Below are 12,899 nucleotides of genomic sequence, written 5' to 3'. Positions count from 1 at the left end.
TGGGCCGGTTACGGATAATCAAGGTGATCAGATCAGGATGAAGGCACCTTCCTAAAGGTGAACGAATCTGAAGCCGCTTCATCAAACAGAGGAAAATAATGCCAACACATCCACCGGGGTGTGGAAACGAATGAGATTTATGAAGTTATGCCTGTTATGCAGAAGGCCCTTCTATGTCGTGTGACAATGGTCGCTGATGTCATAAACAAAAGGGAGTACTGTAAAACCAATCCGTTAAAATCTGGTCTGTCCGTGACAAATTAGAGGAGAGGACAAAACAGAACACTCCCAGTCACAGCAAAACTGGAAAACCTTGCTTTCTCCGACTAGAACTCCCAGATTCCCCCGGTCAGAGTGGCTAAAACCAAGCCCTGGCAAGACAAGATCATCACTAAATATCAGCCCATGCAGGAAATGTTGAAAACCAAAGAGTAAAATACATGCCTTTTGGTCAAACTAGAGTTACTAGATCATGTGTTTGGAAGCAGTGCTCCCTTGTATGGTAAATGCTATCTGTTTGCTCCAATAGGAGTTTTTCTCTCCTCGATATCTTGTTTTATTGATAGCTCATTGGAAGGTATATACGGGCTTCACTGCACGTCTGATTGCCTCAGCCACCCAGCTCTGTAGCAAGAGAACAAAGCCGCTAATAGTCAAAAAATGCTGCCAACATTTAATCTGAGCCTTTTTGTTTTCATTCTTCTGGACATTCTTAAAGGGACTTGTCACTGGTCATGGCTTAGAATATCATAGCAAACTAGGCAGGCTGCTGGTCTCATCTAGCAAAGAAGAGTACTAGAGAAATCAAGGATTTTAAAAAAATTATTCCTGCTGTTTCTCTTGCAACCCCCTCCCCCTGGTCCAAAAATGAATGAAAATGTGTACTCTCCTTTTTAAGTTCAACCCACACATTCATGTTTTTAACACTGTCTTCTTACCCTCAGGTTTTTCTACTGCCAAGCTCTCAGATTTTGCTGAAAAGAGAAATTAGGTGTGCGCCTATGCACAGAGAGAAAGAGAGAGAGAGAGAGAAATGGATGTATCTGTGGTAGCTAGCTGCAGTCTGGCATACTGAAGGAAACAGAGGGTGAAAACTGATCTTTTTCAGAGTGATCAGTCATTCCAGCATTGATGGAAAGCATGGAAGGAGGGGCAGAACAGGACACCGTCCGAAATCCTGTTGGGACTAAGAAAGAGCAGGGCTGCAAGTAAGAACTTTTAATCAGAAAGAGCTGGAGAACTGAAGAAGCCAGAGCTGCAGTTGCCACTTGGACTCATGAAGCCCTTGCCAACTGGGTTAAGGTATCATTCCTATAGGGTTTGTGTTAAAGGGGTGAATCTACAGAGCGATTTTATGAATCGCATACAATTGTCTTGATATTGTCTTTTAGGGTCTTTGAAGATGGGCGGGATATAAATCGAACAAATAAATACAATTCTCCTGGGTGATGGATCCCCACCCCCCCACCCCATTGAGGAAAATACCTTGGGTGTCTTTATTTATTCTTTATTTACTTAAAATATTTCTATCCCGCCTTTCCTCCTTGGAATTCAAAGGGACACTTGAACTTCACAAAACTTGCACGTAATGGGTGCTGTTGCCAAGGGCTTTGGTGGTGCACCAACCTTAGCCTGTTGTATTGTCTGTTACTGTATTGTCTGTTATAGGAATGCAAATCAGAAAAGATTCATTATGCAAAACTGTGTATTTGCAGGATTCATCAATAGCAAGCAAAATAGCCCCATTGTCTCCCTGCTTATTTCACATCATGTGAAAGGCTGGACTGGAGGAATCCCAAAACGGAATTAAGATTGCCAAAAGAAATATCAACAATCTTCGATATGCAGATGATACCAGTCTGATGGGAGAAAGTGAGAAGGAATTAAGGAACCTTATAATAAGGGTGAAAGATGAGAGTGCAAAAAAAAAAAAAAAAAAAACGGTCTAAAGCTCAACATCAAAAAAACTAAGATCATGGCCACTGGGTAGCCCTGGGCAAGCTGCACAGTCTCAGGGCAACCCCAGAAAGACAGGAATGAGAAACCACCTCTTTGTGTATTCTTTACCTAGAAAACCCTGGAAAGGGTTAACATAAATCAGATTTGGCTTGACTGCACGTTATGATGATTATTAATGTTTAGAAAAGGATGATACCACTCTGATGGCAGAGAGTGAGGAGGAATTAAAGAACCTCTTAATGAGGGTGAAAGAGGAGAGTGCAAAAAATGGGCTGAAGTTCAATATCAAAAAAACTAAGATCATGGCCACTGGTCCCATCGCCTCCTGGGAAATAGAAGGGGAAGATATGGAGGCAGTGACAGATTTTCCTTCTTGGGCTCCATGATCACTGCAGATGATGACAGCAGCCACGAAATTAAAAGACTCCTGCTTCTTGAGAGGAAAGCGATGACAAATGTAGACAGCATCTTAAAAAGCAGAGACATCACCTTGCCAACAAAAGTCCGCATAGTCAAAGCTATGATTTTTCCTGTAGTGACGTATGGAAGTGAGAGCTGGACCATAAAGAAGGCTGACCGCCGAAGAATTGATGCCTTTGAATTGTGGTGCTGGAGGAGGCTCTTGAGAGTCCCCTGGACTGCAAGGAGAACAAACCTATCCATTTTGCAGGAAATCAACCCTGAGTGCTCATTGGAAGGACAGATCCTGAAGCTGAGGCTCCAATACTTTGGAAATCTCATGGGAAGAGAGGACTCCCTAGAAAAGACCCTGATGTTGGGAAAGTGTGAAGGTAAGAGGAGAAGGGGATGACAGAGGATGAGATGGCTGGACAGTGTCATCAAAGCAACCAATATGAATTTGACCCAACTCCAAGAGGCAGTGGAAGATAGGAGGGCCTGGTGTGCTCTGGTCCATGGGGTTACAAAGAGTCGGACACGACTGAACGACTAAACGAAAGCCCCATAGAACTTAAAAGTGTTACACTATCACCTGAGGTGCATGTTTTTTTCAAAAAAAGGGGGGGGGAATTGCAAACAACAGAGAGTGGGGTCTTGGTGAGGGAGGCTCCATGTTGTTTCTCACTTATAAGCGTCTGTTCCCCATAATAAAGGCTAGATTGGTCTCTCTGGCACTTTCTTCCTGCTTTTTTAAAGAAAAAGAACAATAATTGGAATTCTTTTCCCCCCTTCTAATCTTTTTTCAAAGAAAACCTGCCCAGGACAGATACCGTTAAGCTGTCTGACACGCAGGAGTAACGGCTACCTGGTGTACTGTAATGGCCATCGGGCTGACAATAATAACGCTGTAAATGTGTCCCTCAGGTGGGGTGGAAATAATATCCACCAGCATGTCCGAATTGGGAAAGGATGAGCCCATGGGGGGGGGCAGAGAGAGAGAGAGAGAGGCTGCATAAATACAGCCAGGCAGCTTCGTCCTGGAAACCAGGTACAGACCACTGGATTCCTGAAGACCCCACCCTGCTCCCCACAGAGCGAGTTTGATCCCAAACAGCCCCCCCTCTATTCTATCAGATAGAATCCAAGGCTACAAACAACATCTGGATGGCTACAGGCCCTTCGTGGATGATTCGGCATGCCCAGATGTTGCTGCCCAGAGGCTAATATGTGGGGAGCTGAGGTTTTCAGAAATTACAACCTTCCACATCAAAAGGAGGGCTTAGGAAAAAAAGGAGTGGGTGTTTTTGGACTACAGTGCCCAGAATCCTCCCGCCAGGAGGCAAGCATAGGAGGTGGGGCAGGAGCAGATTCTGGGAAATGTACTCCAGACCAGTAAGAGCAAGAAGTTGTATGGCCTCCTCAGGTGAACGAATGGGTTTGGCCTCTTGTTCCTATCCTGTGGACAGAGATGAATGTTTTCTGCCCAGGTTCGATTGGCCAGCGACCATGCAGAGGTCAAACAGACGTGGCTTTGCCTTTTGTTTGCTTTTTTTTTTTTTTGGCACCGTGACTGGTTTGTTCCAGAAGCAGACAGACATCCACATGGCCTTTTGCAGTCCAATACAGAAGGTGAGATGAGATAAAGTGGTCAATTTGGGGATATAGTCCCACCGCAGCAAATGGTACACTGTTATTTTATTTTATTTTACTGGCTCTCTCCCAGGGCTAAAAGAGACAAGATTAGGATTTTCTCCCTCCATCGCCAAAATTGTCAGGGGACGTTTCTGCTCCCACGGGTGTTTTCCCAGCCCTACGTAAGGTGACTCGAGAGGGAGCCCCAGCAGCCCCCTCCAAGCCCGGCCAGTCGCCTTGGGCCCAGCGGCTTGCTCGCCGTCCGTTTCTGCAAGCTTTGTCTGAGCGGAGCCGCGCTTTGTTTACCTGTGCAATATCAGAGAGCAATTCCCCCAACGGCCAGACGATTACACGCTAGGACTGAAGGGCAAGCTCAGCGAAACCGAGTGTTACTCTGCTCTTAAGAGGCCGAGCGTGCCGCCTCCCTTCCTCTCGGCAACAGCATCCGCGGCACCCGCACCGATGCCAAATGCCTGCCAGCACAGGCCCTCAACGGGCACCGGTCGGCACACCAAGGAAGACACCTACCTGAAGACAAAACCCTCCGGATTCAAGCACACCCAGCCTTTCTCCTTCTCTTCTCATCAGAGATTTGGGAATTACATTTCCCAGAATCCCCCAGAAAGCATGAGCTGGCAGGGGGATTTTGGGTGCTTCTGTCAAAACTGGTACCCTAACTATTTGGAAAGATACTTTTTTGGACAACTGCTCCCACATACGCCCCAGCCACCATGGCGGTCAGCCATTTCCCCTCATTTTGCATACATCTCGGCCACAGCTGTCCTCGCCCACACATTGAACACCTTCTTCCTCTTCCCCAGGGAAACCCAAGTTTTTTGCAGCCCGACCGACAAGTGGTCACGGCAGTGTTCATTTACCAGCTTTGTGGAACTGGATTCTTCCAGGGTCCCAGATTTCACTCACTTACTTTCCTCCCAAATTTAACAGACATCTTCAAGAGGTAGATAAGTGGGTGGCATTTCCTGTCCCGAAAAAAATCACATCCCAAATTACTGCATCACCAGAACACCACCCAAAGTCTCTCTCTCTCTCTCTCTCTCTCTCTCTCACACACACACACACACACACACAGTTCTTTTCTAGAACAAAACAAACAATCGCACAGACAAAATACTCCTTGAATCATGTGGTTAGCAAAAAGCAGAAGCCCCCAGTGGCAGAGGGGAAAAGTCCAGATTGGAAAGAAGGAAAGGAAGAGCTGGCTTCAATTGATCTTTAGTTGTGGGATAATTTATAAATACTCCAAATTCACCTGTGCTAGTTCTGGCACAAACTGCAAAGTATTTTCCAATGAAGTTGCAGCTTAACTCTGCCTATTCTCAGGTGAGCAACGGCTGAAGAAATATGAAATGCCTTTGTACAACAGCTAGATCCTGGCTGTTTTCTGTAAATTCATTCCTGCCCCACACACCCACTCAGCTGAGATGACCATATACTGTACCAGCACACTGTCTTTCAGGTGCGGAAAGGTCAGCTATAGAATGTTCACAAATATACTAGTATTATAGCAGAATGGGCCTCAGAGGTCAGTAGTCCTACAGCTTTTAAAGCTAACCAGTTTTACTTGGGCACAAGCTTTCGTAAACTGTAGGCCACTTCTTCAGGCTACTGACTGTTCTTGTAGAAACCTAACACATTCAAACAAGCACTGTGTTTTGTTTTTTTGTTGCACCCCACACTCTTCAGGGAGGACCAGATAATAAATATTTAAAATTAAATGAATCAGTAAAGGGAAAAGGTGGGCAACAGGGCCAACAAAGGAAGCAGCGATTTTCTTATATTGATTTGGAGAGAACAGGCCAATGCTCACCAGCAAGACATCCTAGACAATGACCTGGGGAATGGAATTATGGGCCTCTTCCAAGCTGCAGGGTAAAATGACACCGCCACCTGTTGGCCATTAGAGGTATACACTCCCAAGGCATTTCAGTTCACAAAAGCAGCTCTTAATTACCTCTAAGGCATTTTCGATTCTGAGTATCAAAGGCAGGAATAAGCAAACTCTCCTCCCCTCTGTTCAGTTCAAATTGAGCCCATTGTCATCCATTCTGATTCCCCCAAATGTTTTGGACTACAGCCTCCATCATTCTTGATCACTGACAAAACACACTGGGGCTCATGGGAGGTGTAATCCAGTACTGAAAGGCACCACATTCTGTGACTCTCATCTAGGAAGTCAATCCTGCTTCCCTCCCCCTCTCCCAATTCCACCGGGGGGGGGGCGAGGAGGAAAGCTTCTAGTTCATTTTCACGAGTACAAATCACATAACACCTTAGCAAGAAGCAAAACAGAAAGATGTAGCCATTCACCAGATAGACACCTGCTTGGCCAGCTGGTAGTTGCGTCCCACAGTTCTCAGTGGTCAGCAAGAGTTTCAGTGACCATCAGCAGTTTATCTTGAACAATGGCACCTGGAAAATGACCTTACAGAGCTGGCAAAGGTATGGAGTAAGGCCACCACAATGACCAAGCGCCAGACGTCACTCCAGTGTAAGGAAATATTTTTCTATAGGGTGGGGGAAGAGGATGGGTGTAGAGAAGAGTTTTGTCACGGGATGACTAAACGGGGGAGTTCGGAGGGATCTGGGTCACATTTCAATGGCTCTTCTCACCAGTGTGATCTACTTTATCTCACTCTTGCGTGATCCCTCTATTCTCCTTGGAGAGCTTTCTCTCCCATGCCAAGGATCCAGATAGCGCTTCAGCTCACTCCCATTTCTCCCCCTTCTAATTTATTAACATTCACACCCCTTTATCCACTTTTTGTCATAGCTCTCATTCCACATGCTATGGCAACTTCCCTTTATTTCAAATTTCATAAGTGGCACAGCGCTATAGTCATATGTCAATCTAGCTTGGATACTTCCTTATATCTGAAATAGGGCAGTGTCGCTTAAGAGAATTTTTTAAAAAAAAACTGTGAAGAGGATTCCTCTGCCACGTCTTCTGCAATCACAACCCACTGCACGCGTCACAGGGTTGCTACCCGAGACAACGCCGCCCACAGCTCTGTTTGGGGGCAAATTAACCAATGACACAGACTGCAGAACAGGATAAATAATTGCATCAAATAAACTGCAGCCCTAGCGCTGGACCAGAAAAGAACACAACTCACAAAAGGGGCACGAGGGATTGCTCTTACTTTAAATACATAATATCGCTGGAATACAGGTCAAACCAAACAACACCAAAAGCAAACCAAAGAGTGACCTCTATGCTCATCTGACCACCCTCTCGGAGAAACATGACAGGGGCAGATAAAGTCATGCATGGTGGGGAGAAGGACACGGCCCGCCTTTGCCCAAAGGGAAGCACCCACTGAATTGCAAAGCGGGAAGGCAAGAAACACCCTTAAGACGGGCGTGTTTCTTTCTTGGTTCTTCTTTCTCTGCCAGTGAGATAGGAAAGAGGGGAAACCATAGCCAGAGGGGAGCCCCACCTTGACCATCCAAGGGGTTCCCCCAGGATGTCCAAAGGAAGAGGAAAAATGCAAGCCACCTCGGCTGGCAAGGGAAACCAGGGGTCAGCGGAACAGGAGAAGGCGGAGGAGCCGAGAAAGAACTGCGTGGGAGGAAAAGGAAAGGCGGCCGCATCCTGCCTGGCTCAATCCGCCTCCCAGGACGGCCTCGGCTTTTGAGAGGTCAGCTTTTCAGAAGGTCGGATCGAAGGCTGCACCAGCAGGGCAAGGATCACACGGCGGCAGAGGGGATACCCACCCACCCCGCCTCCCTTCTCAACGGGGAACGACCCTCTTTGAAAACAGGGCACCAAGTACCCTCTTCCCCACAGACCGGCTTCTGCGGGCGCCCCGGGTATGAGAGCAGAGCTTGGGGACGGGGTGGAGCGCCACTCCCAGGACTCCCGGGGAGCTGGAGAAAGGGGGAAAGCCACCTTATTGCCTCTCTCCCTTCCCCCCCCATCTCTCAGATTCAGAGATATGAAGGCACAAAATTAGAGAAATTAATAAGTCATGGTCCCCACAGCAATATTAACCCTAGTCACCCTAGATGCATGTAGCGTTCTTAATTACTGTTTATGCAATTAAATGTACCCTGTAATAGAGCCAATGTGGGGGATTTAAAGAGCTCTGGGGAAGGGGAAGACTTGTTTCTTTAAAAAAGAAATTCTGCAAGCTTCCACAGAGTGCAGGTAATGCAGCTGAACCTTCCTACCCTCAAAGCGGCCACAGAGCCGCCCGTTTCCATTCAGGGCATGCCGACTCTGCTTGGTCACTCTCCGTTTTGGAAACAGGGACCCAGAGCCTTTTCGTCTCGTAGGAATCAGTGCGTGGTTGCTGGTGGGAGAGGTACCCAGGTTCAGGCGCAGAGTCTGAGAAGCTCACATCCATTGCAAAGCGACCTGGGCTTTCAGGTCAATGAGGCTCTCTGCACATGCTCTCTAAGGCAGAGGTCGTCAACCCCAGGTCTGCGGCCCAGTGCCGGTCCATGGCCTGAGCAGGACCAGGCTGTGGAGACAGACCTCCGGCCCCCTGCACACACTCCACTCCCCGCAGCTGCTCTGCGCATGCACATGCGTGCTGGCGCCAGCGTGAGTGCTCCCCGCCCCTTCATGGATACCATGGTCTTTGGTTCCCTCTAGTGGCCAATCCTGGTAAATACACCATGGAAAATACAGAAAACATTTCTAGGTTTTTTTTCCTTTTAATATTTTTAATAAATAAATGAAACCATGAATACTGATCCCAAAGATACGAAGGTCCTTTCCAAGTATTCTCAGTCACACCTGCACGCGTTCCCAGGCATCCCGTCTATAGATACACCTTAGCATCTTGAGCAGAATGCCATAGCGCAACACAGAATAGTCAGGCAGCCCCCTTAAAAGCCAATGGAGAACTGGCTGTAGGGCACAGAACGAGTCTGGGATCAAAGGATATGTGGCAAGGGGAGCGGAAATCACAAGGTATCCATGTATGAATTAAATCTACAGACAATGGCACTCAAAGTGTGTGTGTGTGTGTGTGTGTGTGTGTGTGTGTGTGTGTGTGTGTGTGTGTGTGTGTGTGTGTGTGTGTGTGTGTGTGTGTGTGTGTGTGTGTGTGTGTGTGTGTGTGTGTGTGTGTGTGTGTGTGTGTGTAGGCGTGCTGGTCAGGATTTCTGGGAGTTGCTAGCAAATAACACCTGGTGAAGCCCGGGTTGGGAAGAACTCTTCTAGAGCAATCAAGCAAACATGTCACACCACAAATCTCAGGATGGAGTTATGACGCTCAAAGTGATATCAGATCCTTACCACCAAATAGATTCCATGGGTTTTCAAGTTGTTTCTGGACACAATTCAAGGTTCCCATCTTTTATAGAAATAAATAATAAAGGGGGCCAGAGGTTGCGAACGATGCTTTTGGACTCCGGGTCTCAGAGGCCCCAATCCACAAAACCAGTTTCTGAGAGCAGACTCCGGGAGTTGCAGTCCAAAAAAGCAACTTTTCTCAGCTCTGGGTGGGCCAGGAGCTCACCCTGTTCCCTGAAGCGCAGAGGATTCAAAAGCCACCCAGGCTGGTTTGTCGGCCCGTCTGTTTTGGAAAGGCATATTGCCAAAAACCCACAACAACCATCAGATCCCGGCCGTGAAAGCCTTCGCGAATATGTCTAGACAAACTTTCCACGCATAACGGGGCTTTTCCCCAGACTGAATATTCGCACACTCTCAAACACGCTTCCCAGCAGGGATGGTGAGCTCCTTTGGAATCTCACGCTGGGCACACGTTAGCAGGGGTCATGTGCGCTTCCTCCGAAGCCACCGAGAGCATCTTCTCCGCTGCAGTTCTGTCTGCTCTCTCTCGCTCTCTCCGTCCCGCCCTTCCCTTTCTCTCGGCTGCCCCTCCAGCCTTCCTCCTTCTTGCACAGAGGAAGTGGTGCTGAGCCAGCACTTTGCCCCCCCCCGCCCGCCCGCCCGCCATCAGCCTCCCTTTCCAAATGGCCTGGCTCCTTCTCTTTCCATCTCTTTCAGGCTGTGCAGGCTGCCACTTCGAATCCTTTCTCCCTGGCATCACCGGGCAGGATGACAACTCCGCCCTGGCTTCAGGTTGGCACACAAGGGTGGGTGTTGCCAGCCAGTGAAAATAAAAAAAAATAATAGTTTAAGAAAAACACCACACTACTGTCAAAACAAACACGGAACTGTTGCATACACAGTCCAGTGGAAAGGTTGACTGCTGAGCAGGAGGACGGGGAAGAGGGGAAGCAGAACCCCAGAAGGGCCGCTGGACCGTGATATGGCCAGCTAACTCGGGGAAGGAAGGAAGGAAGGAAGGAAGGAAGGAAGGAAGGAGCATATGATTGGATGGGTGGAAGGAAGGAAGGAAGGAAGGAAGGAAGGAAGGAAGGAAGGAAGGAAGGAAGGAAGGAAGGAAGGAAGGAAGGAAGGAAGGAAGGAAGGAAGTTAGTTAGTTTTTGGGGGGACTCAACAAGGTGTTTCAGAGCAGAAAAGGCCCTGTTCACCAAACCCTGGTTCACCAAACCATGATGCACAAAAGCAGAAGTGATGGACCGACAGCAGGAGTGCCCCAAGGAGCAAGAGCCAGGGAAGGAGCGGCAGAGGCAGCCCCTCCCGAGGCCTGGCAAACGTTGCGCCTGAGCGCCACGGGGGCACGCCTTTGCCTCTTGCTTGGGGACCACCACCACCACCACCCCGAGGAAGGGAAAGGCTGCCCCGAGCCTGGATACCGAGACGCAAGAGGTCTCAACAGGGCAGAGCCATTTTCTCTGCTTTTTAATTAACGCAATTGAGAGCCAAGAGTGTGTTGGGAAAGGAGGGAGGCGGGGATGCGAAATTGTCCCTCCGAGGGACACACTCTGACAACCTTGTCATCACCGATTAGCGGGTAATGACCTCCGTGACGTGCGTTGTTATTAATCAAATTAATAAAACGGGTGGCGTGATCCTTGCAGATGGGCTGACTCAGGGTAAAGGGTGCCCCGGGGGGGAACGGACTGGGCACAAATGGGGGAACCAGTGAGATTGCTCCCTCCCTTCCTCCCCCCCCCCCAGCCATCCCTCCGGCTGCTAATTAAAACAAGTGTTAACAAACGATTGCAACAAGTGTTTCTGACAGATCCAAGGCCAAGAGGTGGCGACGGGCTGCCATATTTTGCACTTAAAAAGCCCTCTGCCCGTAAAATTATTATTTTGATTCAAAAACACCAGGCACAGTCAATCAAAATTATAAAAACATTGACAGGTATTATAGAACAGATACATCTTTTAAAGCTACGTATCTGTTAAATATCGACGCAGTATGTTCCTCATATTGCCGATTTTTGGAGCTCTGAGGGTGGTGAGATGTCTGAGATCTGCAACCGCTTATAGTACTGCGTGACGTTTCTTGTTATAGTTCCCAAAGCCCCAATGATGACGGAGACCACCAAAGTGAGTTTCATCCACACCCAAGATGTTTTGATGGCCGGGTCTCTGTTATTGTTGTTGTTGTTGTTGTTGTTGTTGTTGTTGTTGTTGTTGTTGATGATGATGATGATGATGATGATGATGATGATGATGATGATGATGATGATGATGATGATGATGATGATGATGATGATGATGATTCTAAACAAAACCAAGCTGGACACTACATCACTGTCCCCCTTCCTCTGTGTTGGCGGGTTGGTTTCCAGAAAGTAAAATTATTTTGACCAGAAAAGCAGATGGTGTCAGAGGAGAGATCCATGCAGGAATTGCAGGAAATTACTTATATTGGTGCGAAGTTGGGTTGAACTGATAGGAAACAGCACAAAAAGGATGCTGTTCTTGGCCAAAAATCATCTTGTGTTTCTACACCAGCATAATGCAATTGGCGTAAATTTTATTTTATTTTATTTAAAATATTTTTACCCTACCTTTCTCCTTAAAAAGGACCCAAGCTGGCATGTATCATTAAAAGACAGTATTTAGACCTAACAACAGTGAGCATACAAATACTAAAAAGATCAAACAAATACCATATTTAAAAAAACATAAGCAGCACCAAAAACACATTCAAAGCAGTAAGATGCAGTGTACAGCCATCCATTTAAAAACCTCTGTCAGACAGTTAATCACTAAGGAAAAGCATGCCGGAAGAGAAAGGTCTTCGCCTGCCTTTGGAAAGACAGCCAAGATGGGGGCCAGCCAGGCCTCCAGTGGGAGGGAGTTCCAAATCTCTGGGGGCCAACACCAGAGAAGGCCTAACCAAAGACACCTGTGAAGGTGGCGGGACTGAGAGAGAAAGGTCTCTCTCTCCTGATGATCTTAACACCCGAGCTGGCTCATAATGGGAGAGATGGTGTTTGAGATAGCTTGGACCCCCCCAGGCCATTTAGGGCTTTATAGGTTAGAACAGTGGTGTCGAACTGTGGCCCTCCAGATGTTCTTGGCCTTCAACTCCCAGAAGCCTTCAGCACCACCTCTGCTGGCCAGGATTTCTGGGAGTTGAAGGCCAAGAACATCTGGAGGGCCACAGTTCGACACCACTGGGTTAGAAGAACCGAACCAGCACTTTGAAATGTGCCCAGAAATGGATCGGCAGCCGGAGGAGCTGCTGTTATGGTGGAATGATGTGATCCCACCATAACAGTAACTAGCTTCAGTCAGCAATCTAGCTGCTACCTTTCAGACCCACTGAAGTTTCCAAACACTTGTCAGAGGCAACCCCACGTAAAACGTGTTGCAGTCATCCAGGCAGGGTGACTGTCAGTAAGGCCAGTGTTAGCAGGCTCAGGTCACAAAAATCAGTTCTTAGCCGTGAAATGCCAGAAGTTGCTATAGGCCTTGGCTGCTGGGCCCCAGGTCGCTGGGTGATGCGCTGGGTGCCCTAACTCGGTGCCCAAGACCCAACAACAACATCAGCTTCTTAGCTGGTAGCAGTTTGCCACCAAGATTCGGCAAAACGAACAGG

Source organism: Pogona vitticeps, chromosome 4 (assembly GCF_051106095.1).
Source record: "Pogona vitticeps strain Pit_001003342236 chromosome 4, PviZW2.1, whole genome shotgun sequence".
Classification (NCBI taxonomy): Eukaryota; Metazoa; Chordata; class Lepidosauria; order Squamata; family Agamidae; genus Pogona; species Pogona vitticeps.
The sequence above is the reverse complement of the archived record's forward strand: the minus strand, read 5'-3'. Positions refer to the sequence as shown.